General features: G+C 42.7%; 1 long non-coding RNA gene across 1 annotated transcript; it reads right to left on the reverse strand.

Moving 5' to 3' along the window:
* Positions 1-474: 474 nt before the first annotated feature.
* Positions 475-11,858, reverse strand: LOC141578074 (uncharacterized). The gene is made up of 3 exons (XR_012507942.1): positions 11,765-11,858; positions 1,845-2,090; positions 475-1,154 (listed from the first exon to the last, which is right to left on the reverse strand). It is a non-coding gene; the product is annotated as an uncharacterized LOC141578074 (long non-coding RNA).
* Positions 11,859-16,152: the final 4,294 nt, after the last annotated feature.

Genomic DNA, 16,152 nt, shown 5'->3' on the forward strand with positions numbered 1-16,152 from the left:
CCTTAACTCAATGTTTTATGGCTATGTCCAACAGACTACAGACACACTGTTGGACGAACCGCTTTGAGCGGATCAGCACAAGCATACTGGGAAAGGTAAGCGCTGACTCCGGTTACAGCTGCAGCCACCCAGCACTACGGGGCGGGGGCAGTTTCTCAGACTATTACATGTTGCTTGAGCATTTAATTGTCACTAATGAATAAAGACAGGTGTTCTTCAGTCAAAGCTCCTGAAACATAAATCTTCAAAGATTGATGCAAATTAGATTTCAAGTACAACACTCTCTCTAGAAATTATTTGATAATAGTCTTAGCTCCTCTGCACATCAAAAGGGCATGTTCTTAATATATCTGACTACACCGAAAGTGTTGTTTAAAAGAAATTAAGATGAAGCCATCCTAAATAAGCTCTCAGTATCATCTTCACAAAGCCCCAACCAAGGGTCTCATTTCTCACTTCCACATAAGTGTTCAGGTAGCTTAACCTGGGTCTTGGTTTCTTATAACATGGGGGTGGGAAGAGTTGTGGATAGATTTATGTTGCAAATATAAACCTAGGGTAGTTGCTGCGTAGAAATCCTAGAAATAAACAAATTGATATATAGTCCTACCTCAAGAAGCTCAGACTTTCCATTTACAACAGCATTAAAAATTAAATGAGAGATACATTTAACAAAAATTTACAAGATTTGTACATTGAATATTTTGAAGTATCACCAAAACATTTTAAAAGATCTACATATATGGAAGACATCTCATGTTGATGGAATGGTAGACAATATTGTTAAAAATGTTAAGACTCCCCAAAGTGATTTACAAATTCAGTGGAATCCCTATCAAAATTCCAGCTGACTTCTTTGCAAAAATTGAAAAACTTATCCCAAAATTCATATGGAAGTGCAAGGGGCCCAGGACAGCCAAAGCAATCTTGAAGAAGCAGAGCAAAGTGGGATGACTCACTTTAAAGTGTACTAAAAAGCTATAGTACTAAGTCAGTATGGTACTGGCATAAGTTTGGATAAATAAATCTATGAGACACAATAAAATCCCAGGGGGAAAAAACTTACATTTACAGTCAGTTTTCCACAAGGGTGCCAACAACACTCCATGGAAAGAATTGTCTATTCAACAAATGGTGCAGGGAAAGCTGGGTATCTGCAGGCAAAAGAATGAATCTGGAATCTGGACCCCCATATTTTATATAACAAATAAAAATTAATTCAAAATGGATCAGAGACAGAAACGTAAAAAGTAAACCTATAAACTTTCTAAAAGAAGACACAGTATAAATCTTTGAGGTCCTAGGATAGGCTTTGGTTTCCTAGATACAATAAGAAGAGCACAAGTGATAGAAGAAAAAAGCAGATAAACTGGGCTTCATCAAAATTAAAACCTTTTTGTTACAGAGGACATCATCAAGAAAGGGAAATGACAGGGGAAGGGGGTATCTCAACTGATAGAGGGCGTGCTTAGCAAGAAAAATAAAATAAATCAATACATCTAATTACCTCACCTGTAAAGAAATTGTTTTAATGTTTAAAAGAACTAAAGTGAAAGCACAATCTGCAGAATAGGAGAAAAATTTTACAAAGCATGTATCTAATAAGAGACTAGTATTCAGGATATATAACAAATGCTTACACCTGAACAATACAAAGAAAATCGACCCAATTTTTAAAATTTCCAAGGATTTAAAAAAATACAAAAATGGCCAATAAGCATATGAAAAGAAGCTCAGCATCACTAGCCATATCAAAATGAAAATGAGATCGTATTTTACAACCACCAGGATGGTTATAATCAAAACATGCACAATAACAAGTGTTGTTCAGGAAGCAGAGATACCTCATATGCGGCCAGTGGAAAGGGACAATGGTGCAGCTTCTTTGGAGAAGTCTGTTGTTTCCTCAAAAGGTTAGAGTTATATGGCTCAGCAATTTCACTCCTACATGTAGAGTCATCCCTTAGTATCCTCGAGGGGTTGGTTTCAGGAACCCCCCATCCTGGATTCCATAATCCAAGGATGTTCGAGTCCCTTTACAATCAGCCATCTGGATCCATGAAGTGGAAACTGCAGATATGGCGGGCCAACTGTACAGCCAACAGAATGAAAACATATTCTCACAAAAACTTGCACATCAATATTCATGGCAGTATCATTCAGAGTAGCCAAAGGTTACAAACAATATCCATCAATGAACGGATAAACAAAATTACCAAGAATAGTCCCACAAACTTTTGGTCATTGAATCTTTGACAAAGGAGGTGAGAACATACAATGGAATAAAGACAGCCTCTTCAGAAAATGGTGTAGGGAAAACTGGACAGCTGCATGTAAATCAATGAAGTTAGACTACTCCCTCACAGCATACACAAAAATAAATTCAAAATGGCTTAAAGACTTAAACATGTAGACAAGACACTATAAACCTCTTAGAAGAAAACATAGGCAAAACATCTGGCATACATCTCAGCAATGTTCTCCTAGAGCAGTCTACTCAAGCAATAGAAATACAAGCAAAAATATACAAGTGGGATGTAATTAAACTTACAAGCTTTTTCACAGCAAAGGAAACAGTAAGCAAAACAAAAAGACAACCTATGGAATGAGAGAAAATATTTGCAATAAATGAGACTGACAAGGGCTTAATTCCCAGAATATGTAAACAGCTTTTACACTTAATAAGAAAGAAAAACAAACAACTCAATCCAAAAATGGGCAGAAGACCTAAAGAGACTTTTCTCCAATGAAGACATACAAATGGCCGATAGGCACATGAAAAAATGCTCAATATCATAATCAGAGAAATGCAAATCAAAACTGCAATCAAATATCACATCTCGCCAGTCCGAATAGCCATCATTCAGAAGTTCACAAACAATAAATGCTGGAGAGTCTGTGGAGAATAGGGAACATTCCTACACTGTGGTGGGAATGCAGTTTGGTGGAGCCATTGTGGAAAACAGTATAGAGGTTCCTCAAAAGACAAAAAATTGACCTCCCATATGACCCAGCAATCCCACTCCTAGGCACATATCCAGAAGGAACCCTAATTCAAAATGACACCTACACCCAAATATTCACAGCAGCACTATTTACAATAGCAAGACATGGAAACAACCTAAATGTCCACTGACAGATGACTGGATAAAGAGGTTGTAGTATATTTGTACAATAGACTACTATTCACCATAAAAAAAAAAATAAAATAATGCCATTTGTAGCAACATGAATGGACCTGGAGAATGTCATTCTAAGTGAAGTAACCCAGAAAGAGAGAGAAAAATACCATATGAGATCGCTCACATGTGGAATCAAAAAAAAAAACAAAAAATGAAAAAACAACCAAACAAAAAGATAAACTTATCTACAGAACAGAAACAGACACAGAGACATCGAAACCAAACTATGGTTACCAGAGGGGAGAGGGTGTGGGAAGGAATAAATTGGGAGTTCAAGATTTGCAGATAGTATGTATAGAGTAAACAGCAAGTTTATACTGTATAGCACAGGAGAATATATTTAGTATCTTATAGTAACATGTTGAAAAAGAATATGAAAATGAATACAGATATGTTTCTATATAAATGAAGTTTTGTGCTGTACACAAGAAACTGATGCAACATTATAAACTGACTAGAATTCAATGAAAATATTTTTAAATAGACAAAAACGAAAAAAAGAAAAAAGATATTATCAAATCAAAAGAATAAATTACTGATTGAGGCTACAACATGGATGGACCTTGAAAGTTTATACTAAAATAAGCCACACACAATAGGGCAAATAGTGCCCTTTTAGGTGAAATGCTCTAAGCGTTTATTGTACTATTCCAGTACATTTTCTGGAGGTTTGAAGTCTATCAAAATCAAAATAAAATGTATTATTCATTAAAAACATAAAATGATTCCTCACAGGAGGGCTTTAATTATTAAATGCAGGAATGCATGTAAAGATCCTGGAACAACAATTTGCATGTCCACAGAGAGTCACTGTTGTCACTGCCACTCAGAGGGTGGTGCCAGCGCTGATGAGGGCTGCCTCCACTCGCTCCCCTTCAGAAAGGAGTGAGGGCCTGGGCTCTGACAGGAATGGTGACCATGAACATGGGTTAGAAAGAGCCACTCCCCAGACTCTGCGTTATCCAGCTTTCTTATACAAACTGCTCCATCTAACATAAACACGCTACAGGGATGGATCTTACAACACAGGGAATACAGCCAATGTTTTACAATAACTATAAATGGACATAAAAATAAAAATTGTGCAACTATTGTACACCTGAAACTTATATCATATTGTAAATCAGCTATACCTTTATAAAAAATTAAAAAATAATTTAAAAATTTTATCATTTTAGTATTCAATTCGGTTTTTAAGTAACTACTAAACAGCTTAGAAAGTATAAAATATTGAAGTGTGATAAGTTTGTTTACATATTTATTTACTTTCAGCCTCCTGCTAAAAGAGAAATTAAACAATATATTTAAACACAGCTTAACAACCATAACAACAAAAAGACAAAAGTGAGAGTGAAGACAAAATGGAGATTGAATACTTAAATGAAAACAGGGGAAGGTAAAGTCATAAAAATGAATGCCATGAAGTTAGGGTAAGTGTTAAAGGCCGACTAGAAATTCAGCTGTAAGATTCTTGGCAGCTAAAGCAAAAAGTAAAAGATGATGTGATGGGTGGTAGAGCTCAGTGGTAGAGCGTGTGCTTAGCGTGCACGGGGTCCTGGGTTCAAGTGCCAGGGCCTCCACGAACAGATAAATACACCTAATTACCTACCCCCTAAAGAGCCCCAAAGAAAAGAAAAGAGAAATTTGTTTCCTAAAAAAACCTGATATTAAATTTAGATTAAATACTTGAAAAAAAAAAGTAAAATAGAAAAGATGAGTGACACAAGCGATAATGCCCGTGAGATCAATCTGCAGTGGCTGCTGGCACGTCCCCATGTCCCACGTGGGAAAATCTGAAACATCCTTCTCACCACTCAGAGTCATCCTCAGCCCACACCACCCCTCCCCCTGTTAAATGCAGGAGCACGGGTAGGGCCCGGCCTTTGCTCTCTCTGTGTCATCACAGTGAGACAGGATGGAAGGGGGCAGAGCACAGCCATTCAAGGAAGGCCACAACAATTAACATCAAAATGGTGAAGGATTCAATCCCCAATAGGCCTTGAGGCTCAAGATGAAGAGATATAACTTCTAGCAGAGCTTGAGCTTCATTATACACCCATTGTAATAGTAACATGTTGAATAACATGCCCCAAGGCACCATGGCCATCCCAAGGCTAGCCACAAAAGGTCACAGGGTGGGAAATGGCCAACTCCCTGGGAATCCCAGCCCCTTGCCCTTAGGCTGCTCAGTCTACTTATTAGCATATGAAACAACCAAGCCCAAGAAAACGAGCAACACAGCGCCACCTCGCGGTCACCACTCTCTCTCCCTCTTCCGAGAAGGCCCACACTCTGTCTGTGGAGTGTGTACCTACTTTTAATCTGAGCACCCGAACCCCACAACTCGTGGCCTTTCTCTTGCCTTTCAATGTGTCTCTGTGAATAAATCTACCATTACTCAACAGTGGCTTGCTCTTGAAATCTTTCCTGCATGAAGCCAAGGACCCACGTCTGGTGGGACACATTCCACGGGCTCAACCAAAGCCTGGGACACAGCCCTTCTCATGCCCCACATCTGTTTCCTTGTATCAACAGGACTGGGATATGAAGGGAGTTCTGAGGCCCCAGCTAAGGGACAGAAGCAGCCCCCAGGGCTCAAAATGGCGGGCAGCCCCTCCCCCAGCAGGGGCCCTGAGGTCGGCCATGTTCTCTGTGGTTCCCTGTTCTGCTGACCCCCTAGCCAGACAGCGTTCTCCTAGGCCTGTCCCCACAAAACCCTTCTCTCCAAAATACAAGCACATCATGTCACAGTCCTCTTATTCAACCAGGAAGTTTTCAGCGCAATTTTTCCTTCCCTAGTAAAGAATCTATCTGTCCTCCCTCCCATCCCACCACTTCTTTCTTTGTGAGAACTCTGTACTCCTCACATACCATCCTGAACGCAGCTGCCTTGCTAGCTGGGACCGAGATGCTTCAGTCTCACACAGCCTGCGTCCTTTCACTTTCCCCTTTCTACCTTAAAAAGCCTTTCCTGAGTCTCCCAACCCTCTGATTCTGAACTTCACAAAGTGCTGAGGTTGCAGTCACTGTGTGCATACCTCCCAGGTTTTGGCTAGATTTCCTTCGAAAGATCTTCACTAAGGAGCTGCATCAAGAAGTTTAAAGAGGCTATTCTTACATCTGAGCTGAGGAGCCTGCATAAAATTTAAATGGCTTTGAAGAGAGAGTTAACCAGGGACAGAGAGGCCGCAGGTCCTAGTCAACAGTGTCATGAGGCAAAATGTTCTTCAAAGGCTCAGAGTGGCTTCTGAACACGGAGTCGGCAGGGAGGAGATACCAGGCAGTGAGTGGGGTGAGTGACACTGGGTACGCTTCCCCAGCTGGGGAAGAATTGGATTTTGTTCTAGTTTTCCAAACAATTTCTGACTACCTTTTTCTCTTATTGTCACATACCATTTCCTACGAATTAAAAAAATCAATGTCAGTCATTTGCACCACTTGGTAGAAGCTACATGATATCATTCACAGGGCTGGGATATAACAGCCACACCAGTCTAGGTTGAAAGACCAGTGGGGGTATTTCCAAAGTAATCACGGGCATGCAACAAACTCCCCAGCTTCAATTACCTCATCTCAAATGTGAGGCCAATAAAACTACCAAGCAAAGTGCGTTATGATTATGGCCAAAATCTGTTTACTAGGTAAGTGCCCGTAAGAGCTGCCGCTGAATGGGGAATGAGTATGATCAACGAGGCCAAGTCAACCTGGTCACACGCGCCCAGCCTTCCTGCGTTGGTGCAGGACCGGAGTTTGTTTAGCAGAGATGAACGCCCCCAGAGCAGCCCCGAAGGGAAAGCTCCCAGCTCTGCGTGGCGAGGCGTGTTCCTTTCCTTCTCAGAGCTGATCACAATTTGCAGTCGTCTGTTTTTACATTTATCCCCTTAGTACCTGCCTCCCCTCCGGAGTTTTGCTTAAGCAGCACAGGTCCAAGATTGTGTTGCTGCCTACTGGATATTCTGGGCTGGGAGACAGGCGACCCCACGTCTGGCTCTGGGGCTGAACGGAGAGGGCAGAAGGCCCAGGGGCCCATGCTGAACCGAGGCCCCAGCACCCAAAATTATGGTCTGACTTTGGGCAAATTACACAGTCTCTTTACCCTGAGATTCCTCATCTGTCCATGAAAATAACTGCCCATGGCATATAGAGTTTCAAGGATTAAAGGAAATCACCAAATTCACAACCTATTCAAGGGGCTACCACTGCATCCTCAACAGGCACATGCTACATTTACGGCTGTGACACACGCTAAGCGGGGCGGACAGACACAGTGAACACTGCTAAGTGCCTGTTTGTTAAATGTTTCATGAGTGTTATAATACTGTTTACAACTTACAACAAACCCAGGAAGAAACAAATATTATAATGCACATTTCACAGATTCACCAACAGGTTAAGGGAGGTTACACTCTAGTCCAAGGCTCTTTGGTGAGGAAATGGCGATTTAAACTTGTATCTGAGCCCAGGCCAGGGCTACATCTCTCTCCATTCCACCTGTCCAATACACAAGTTTGCACAGGCCAGCTCTTAAATGCAATGTGTGCCACCGTTTGTCAATGTTTGTTAGTTACCATAAACTGCTCCCAGAAACCGCTACAGAAAAGACAGGTGGACCCAAATCCCTGCCAACAAAGTACAGGAATTCTGCCTTGCCTTCTCCTGTAATGTGCAGAAACCCTTCCCTACACCACCAAATTCAAATGTATGCTTCATCCGTGTTTATGTTTGCACACGGAATATTAAAGTAGAAGGTACCTGCAGTAATTCTATCTCGGTTCCTTTCGAAGTTTCCAGATTATCCACAATCAGTCTGTGAATGAAAATACTACAATGTGAATGAAAATACTGCAACCATGTCAATAAACAAATAATGCTGAAACCAAGTCATCAGCGGCTGCCACCATCCCCCAGCGAGTACAGGCCTGAAGACCAGCCTCTACAGCCACTAACAACAGTGCTCTCTGAACAGAATGAGAATAAGAAAAGACAGGATACTTGCCCTAGATAGCTAGGTGCTTGTCTAAAGACTGAATCCAGTGAGCCCAAATCATACATAGAAAATCACTAAACTCTTTAACTTGACATACCTGGCTTTCTTTAGTTAACAAACAATGTTTTATTGTTCCAACTACCTGGTCTTTGTTGTAAAGTTCCTATATATCCTAGCTCCTCCCCAACCTCTTGGGAGCAGTCCCTCAGAGCGATCTCAGAGGCTGTCATCCTGGCTTGAGTCCTCCCGCCAAATAAAGCATAACTCTAAACTTTCAGGCTACACATTTCTTTCAGTTGACAAGTCCCAGGATAGACACAACTCATCAATTCTGTAATGGAACACACTGGATCAGGAACCAAAAGCATGTTCTAGTCCAGAAAAACTACGGGACCCTCTTACTTCCTGTCATTACACAATCCCACCAGAACTCATTAATTTGCTGTCTGCTCATCTGGCAACCAAACTCAGAGAAGAGTCAACTCAGCAGAGTGCCGTGCTGGGGAGAAAACCCCGCAGCAGCATGGAGAGCTGCCTGCCCTCCCGCAAGCTCTGCTGACGCCTAGTGTCCTCCGTGGAGACCAGGCCAACAGAGCTATTCCCAACAGCTGCAAAGTCCCACACATTAAATAAAAGCGTTTTATTTTATACGATATGTTACTTATATAACCATCTCTGAAGACAGATTTGCAAGAAGCCCAAATCTTCAACATTAATCTGCAAAGTCAAATGCTGCCCCCAAGGGAAAACAAGTCTTAAAACGATGCTAAGGCCTCCAAAGTCCTCTCCAGGACCATCAATCAAACTGCCTTCATGCCTGCAGCTGCAGGCGGCTACATGTCTGTTTTTAAAGCAACCACTTCCTGACGTCAGGTGGTACAATATCCCTCTACGCCCTCCCATCTGAGGGTAAGAGCAGCCAATGCAGAACCTTGCAGGGAAGCACTGACAAGACTGGACACAGAGGATCACAGCTAAACTAAGCCTTCTGATGACATGAGCTTGTCACTGTGTCATTTTACAGATGAAGATATATAGAGAGAGGTGGGGTGATCTTGCTCAAAGTCACACAGCTAATAAGTGGCAAAGTCTGTAACCCAGTTACACCCTCCGGTGTGACGCCCCAGCTGGGACGCCCACAGGGTTCTCTCGTGACTGCCGGACCAGTCCTTTACTGTCACTCATAACCCACCAAAGTGTCTGACACTAGCCTGCATTTTCAGCCTCTTCTCCCTCTAGTTTCTCAGAAACAAGGCTGCTCGGGACACTGTGTGACTTCCAGCTCCCCAAACCCTCCGTGCTCAGGGTGGTCTTGCCTGTGCATCCAGCACCCTGCTCAGAGGCTCTTCCTCCCCTGCAGGAGAATGTTTCCACTCTCCAAAGGGAACCCCCTCAGGGAAGCCCTCTATTCACCCTCAGCATGACAGGTGTCCCAGGCCACATCCCGAGCTGCCCCATTAGGACTGCGGGTGCCCAGGTTTGCTAGTCAGAGCAGCAGCCTCAGAGCCAGGGTTTATGCCCGGGTCACCCTGCAAAACTACTGCCCGCCATATAGCCCCCAGCCAGCAGGTCACCTGGAAGTCACAGCAAGTGCCCCACCCAATCCCGAAGTATCTTCATTTGCCAGCAACGCTGATGACTGGTCTCCAACCTTTGGTCAGTTTTTCACAAAACAGCGGCTTCCACTGTGAAGCAGGGGGTTTTCTCTTCTGCTCCCCATCCTTACTGGAAACGTCAAGGGAAACCAAAAGGCCTTTTCTCAACCCTTTTCTGATGACACCCTCCCACCGACAATATTCACATGCTCAAGAGCTTTGGGTCCACGTGGTTTTGTTTCCCATACGCTAAGTGGCTCAAAACACTGCGGGATTCTTTCTCTTTTGAGAGTATTTGTTTGTACTGAGTTTATCGGCTTTAATCACTTTTTGTGTCTCCCTTCAGTGTCCCTAGCAGTTGCCACTTCTTACTCCCTTCAGCAGCCTCCCTCGCAAAATCTAGTCTAGGAAATCAGCTGTGATGAGGGGCCCGGGGGGAGTCACAGAAGATGGAACTAAGGCACAGAGAGGCGACATAATTTCCCTGAGAAGATCAGCTTCAAGCCCCAACACTGTGTGTCACGTCCCTCTGTTTAACTCTTATGCTAAACTAGTTAACTTTTTATAGATTATGGTTATAAAAAGATGAGATATCAAAATACATACAAGGACACACATCAACTCTATGATGTTCATTAACTCCACTATTTTGTTTCTATTTATTTTATTTCTGTTAAAAAAATTAGGAACCTCTGCAGTCAATATAGCAAAATGATAATGGGTTTTAAATCCAGAATGTAGAGGCGTAAGTGTATCATTAATCATAATTATTTGTATGCTCACAAAATGATTTGACAGTCTCTCTCCCCTCCCGCTACTCGCTACTGGCTCTCACCTGAGCTCCCAGACCACACATCGAACAGCCTTTCACTTTACACACAGCTGAACTCATCAGTTTTCCCCCAGAGCTCCCTCTGCAGCTTTCCCTCCTCAGAGCACAGCAGGACCATCACTTACCTCATTAATCCACCCAGAAACCTGGGCCTAACTCCATCCTACCTTCACAGACATCATTCATCCTTTCCTTTTTACCATCTAAACATGCCTAAAGTCTGTTCGTTTTTTCCCATTGACTGTCCCACTGACTGTACCACCGCTCAGGTGGAAGCCACCAACACTGCACACCTGGACTCACGAGTCTCCCAAGTGGCCCCACAGCTGCTCTCCCATACTAGACACAAAAGAGATATTGTCACTCCCGTGCTTTTATGACTCTTTTCAAACCTACTGTTCTTAGAAAAAACTCCAAGTTTTTCACCTGGTGAAGGTGTTTGCCATAAAACTGTCAGCTCAGGGAGGGCAGGACCCCCCTCCTCCTTGGCCCTCCTCTTTCCCTAAGCCCCGCCCTCTCCCTCGGCCCCACCCTCTGGCACAGCGCTGGCTCAGGAGGACCTGCTGAGCTACACCAGCCTGTATTCTAACCCTGGTCTTGAGTTCTTAGCAAACTGCTTCACTTATCCATACAAATCCAAGGTAGATTAGAAAGATTTTAGATGTTGAGCTGGACTATTGATTTGGGGATTTTGCACTAGCAACCAGCAAGTACATGTTCTAATGATTCTGTCTTCTTAAAAACACACACCCAGGTTTTAGTAGTATTTGTGGAATGTCTTTGGAGTAAAAGGGACTGTACTTTAACAGACTATATGTTTTATAACATGAACAACACGGACAGGGTCACAAATGGAATCGCCTCACAAGTGACAGAAGACAGGTGAGAGGCACAAAGCAACAGGTCTCAAAGATTGTAAGAGCAAAGTTGTTTCGCCAATCCCCCAAAAATTCCTGAAAGAACCAAAAATTCTGAATTTTGAAAGTAAAAGGCTATCATATATAGAAATAAAATAAATGATCCCCTTCATCAGTGTTTCAAGATCTGACTCCAGATATTTTAGCAGGCCATACTGAATCCTAGCACAGAAAAATCAGATGGACTAGTGTTGAGTAAGGTCCAGGAAAACGGCAGTAATTCCTCCACTTGTGTAAAGACATACACTCACCTGCCGAAGGTGAATGTAGAACGCATTCTGGAGATATTTGGAAGCTTCCAGGGTCCGCTTCTGAATGGCAAGGACACGGACAGCTTGGGAGCATGCTTCTATCTCAGTCACCGGCATTCTTACACTGCAGGGGAAAAGGAGGCCCTCAGTCGATAGCAGATATATTCCTGTCGTGTCTCCCAGGCCGCGCCTCGGGGACTCAGTGCCCTGCAGCAGCCCGGCCCCAGGCGAGGACACGCAGCGTGGCCCACCCAAGCAGGAGGGACACTGTGCTTGAGAAATCCCATCCCCGATGGGGGCAAGAGGGGCTGGTGGGGTTGAGTGAACCTATAAATGCCCACAGAAATATGCCTGCATTCATTCAAGTGATACAAGCAACAGTAGCAGGCTATTTAACAAAATTTCAATTTTCAGTGGAAATTTTGCCATTCCTTTCCACTTGTCCCCTGCACTCTGAGACAGGCTTAGGCTATCTCACACCTGCAACTCTGAAGCAATAGTTGTGAAGTAATTTTACTCTGCTGCAAGTGTCCTCGCTCCCCGTGTCACTGTGTCTGTCCTCTCTTAACACAGTCGGATATCTTCCTGGATCTCTACCTGAGTTCCTTTCTCCTCCTCCTCAGATCCTGAGATAAAGGACAAGTGAAGACACATGACCAGAAAAGGCACTGTGGTCTTGACCGAAATCCACAGTGACCCCCTAGGTGTGTGCTGCCCACCCCTTACACTTGATTCTCAAGGTTCTGCCCAGGGTGACATCCAGCCCAGAGAGGTGGCCCAATTAAAATCTATGTGGCTTGGGCACGGGGACAGGTGCAGGAGCTGTTTCCGGGGCCAGGCCCCTCCCCACGTCTGCTCAACTCTCCCCCGAAGCCACGCTGCCAAGCACTCAGGCTCCGTGATCTGATATCCTTCTCTTCTACTCTATTCAAACCCTTTTCCTTTGCCTTTTTTCCCTAATTATCCCCAGCTGGAGTGATTTTTCAATCGCAGTATCTAAAAAATTTCCTGCAGCCGAAAATGAGGTCTCCAGATATCAATGCCCATATGCTGGTTCCTGAAGAGAGCCGCTGGATAGGGGGACCCTCACCAACACTCACAGGGCATCAGACATGTTCCAGGGTCGGCCACCCCCAACAAGAGTTTGCTGTGACCCCTATGACCGCACTGCATCCCTGCTCACAAAAATATAGTTGGCCCACTTATCGGTTATTAAGAAGCAAAAATACAAAATTGCTCATGTTTCTTACTAAAATTATCTATGAAGTGGAAAAGGGAATTGTAATAGAAAAGAACAATTTTGACCCCATGTTAGGTCTGTTCCTTTGGCTTTAACCCTGTGTCCTGTTTTCTAGGCTCAGACTTGCTATCTCTGCACCATTTGTAAAAGAAAGTTGCCTTTAGACTGAAATATCCAGGACAGCCTCTTCTCCTGGCCGTGATCTTGAAGGATGCTAACTAATCTGCACTTATGTAGAGATGGCAAGTTTCAAACTAGAGAATAACTTTGTTTTATTTTTGGAGGTTTTACAGGGGCAACATGATTTGATCCACATGGACAGCTGCAAGAACAGCGGATTCAAAGGACAAGCAATTCATACAACAATAAGTTTCCAAAAACCAACTGCAGCCCCGCCCATTTTTAGTATAAAAGTAGACTCAATTCTGACTTGGGGAAGATGGTTCTCCAGGACATCAGTCTGCCAACTTCTGGGTCTGCCAGCTTTGCAAATAAAGTCACTATTCCTTGCTCCAACACCTCATCACCCAGTTTATTGGCCTGTCATTTGGTGAGCAGAATGAGTTTGGACTCGGTAACAAAATGACTGCATTGGAGGTAGTATGTCTCCACTCTTTCCTCGTTTCCAATATGTAACATGCACATTATTTATGATCTAGTGCAAATAATTCATCAAAGACAACCTCAAAAATAAACTATACTCACCCAGCTATCAACACTGAAGTCAAAACCTGTCAATTTTATATGCTGTTTAAGAACACAACCGAAAAACCTAACATAAGGAGTCGATTCCACGGAAATAAAATTATTTATACTCCTTCAAAACTTTTTCTTTTCTTTTCTATTTTATTTTGTTTTGCTTATTGAAAGGAAAATAAAAGTCAAATCATTTTATTTCACGTATTTTTGTTATAGCTACATATTTTAAATACTACAAAAAGACTTAAATTGCAATAAAAAATTGTTCATATATTAGTATAAAGATATATACACAACCAATGGGGATTAGGAAAGGAATGGACATTTACTAAAAATCCACTGCAAGCCAGTCTTTTACAAGCATATCATGGAATATAAATTCTATTATCCAGGGAGCCTCACCCACATTCTCACTACTGAGTCCCTTAGTAATCAACCACTAAGTCACCAGCATAGAACCATGTGATCAGTATTTTTGGAATAAATGAGGGAATAATCTCATTCAATTCTAAAACAAAATCCCTAAAATAAATACTGAACTTATTTACAGATAAATAAAATTTGTCCCCAAAAACGTAAAGTTTCTTCCTCAAGGTCACAAAGCTAATAACTGGTAAAGTTAAGATTTGAACTAATCTGCCTGATTCTAAAAACTAAGGTGGAAATCCCATTAGATTGGGGAGTGTCCAGCTGCATAGCCTATCACCCTATCTTTGTTCAGAGCTGGCCTTAGACAGCCTGAGACAGCACCCCATTCCTGTGGAACTCGAGGGCAAATGATAACAATAAGGATTTTATATCCAGCAGTTTCTTAGGTCTCATGTATATAAAGTGTCAGCAGGTCAGCAGAAAATCTCTGGGAAACATGAGTGGGTCCAGACCGTTTTGCTGATTAGAAACTCAATCTATCAGGCTAGAGTGACCTTCCCATGAGAGGCCACATGGACATAAAGTAAAGGCAGCTGAACAATGGAAATTAGCAAGACCCCGGAACTCAAGCAAGGATCCCTGCCATCCCCCACCCAGTTGCCTCTTCATCCGCATGGACATGAAGACAGAAGACCCGGGTTCTTGTCCAAGTTACACTATCATGGATTCTCACCCATAAAAAGGTACGACTCTATGCTGTCGTAAGTCCTTTCCAACTCAAATATGATGACACCAATATCTCAGCAGAATATCTATGTCTCCACTTCCCCACTTCTAATAGGAGACTATTTCTGTGGACACAAAGCAGAAATCCAATTTAAAAAACCATGCAAGAAGCCAGGCGAATTTCTGCTTAAGAGCCTTTGCTCTCATGCTCAGTGAATGAAAACCCAGAAAAAGTGGTCCTTCTCCCTCAGCAAATGGGAGGTATCCTGATTGTGTGTGTGTGTGTGTGTGTGTGTGTGTGTGTGTGTAAATCAAATATAATCATGTCTGGGACGTGTACAGATTATTTTTAATTTCACTGTAATTTCATGGGGATGAGCCAACTTTTAAAGTAATTTGAATGTAGTGTTCTGAGACAGACTCAGTCTCTTTTGGTGGAGGAGGTGAAAGGGAAGAGTAAAGGAGGAAAGAGGTAAATGAAGCAAAGAAGTAAGAATACTGCTAGGGAAAGGCAAGACGTTAATTTTTTTCCTCATTGCATCACATACAAATTAGGGACTGGCTTTCCCCCGATGTCTTATCGAGCACTGAGTTGCAGAAGAAGAGGCGACAGCCCATTTCTCACTGAGATTGTGACTGTACGTGGCATCTAATAGACACAAATCATTTACCCTGATCAAACACTCTAGCAGCAGGCTGTAATTCTCCTGTTTTGAGAGACAAGAAAACAGGAGTTCAAAGCGGGTAGATAACTTGACAAAAGTCAGAGGACCAGTAAATAAGAGAGGATGAATTCAAACTCAGATCTGAATGCAGAGTCTCATCTTCCCACTCCCAGGGCTGGAAAATCCTTAACACACAGGCTCCCCAGCTCCCCTGCAGTGTTCCTGGCAACAAGCATTTCCCATGGTAATGGTCTCCAGTTCTCACAGACACAGTGCTCTGTGAAGCCAATGACCTTGATCAGACCTTGATCATCTACCTGCCACGCCCACCAGGCTTCACCATACAGGCAGGAAAGCTGGCTTTCAAGTGCAGACAAAGCCACCCTTGGTCTAACCTGGGCTCTTCTGCAGCTTCTCCAGCCTAAAGGCAGCCATGAAAGTGCTCAAAGTTTGTACGTGAGCCACACTACCTCTCTCCATCTGTGTCCCCACCTATTCTACTTAGCTATGAACATTTTGAGAATCTTGGAAACAAATTTTTAAAAACAGAAAAGAAAGATTCTGGAACAAGTACTTAATACTTACAATTTTAAATGACAATTTACAAAGTAAGTATTGAAAATCCGAATCTTCCTTTCTAAATGTCAGTTTTAAGCATTTAAAAATATAATAGCAAAAAATTCTCACTT

This window comes from Camelus bactrianus, chromosome 7, assembly GCF_048773025.1.
Source record: "Camelus bactrianus isolate YW-2024 breed Bactrian camel chromosome 7, ASM4877302v1, whole genome shotgun sequence".
Taxonomy (NCBI): Eukaryota; Metazoa; Chordata; class Mammalia; order Artiodactyla; family Camelidae; genus Camelus; species Camelus bactrianus.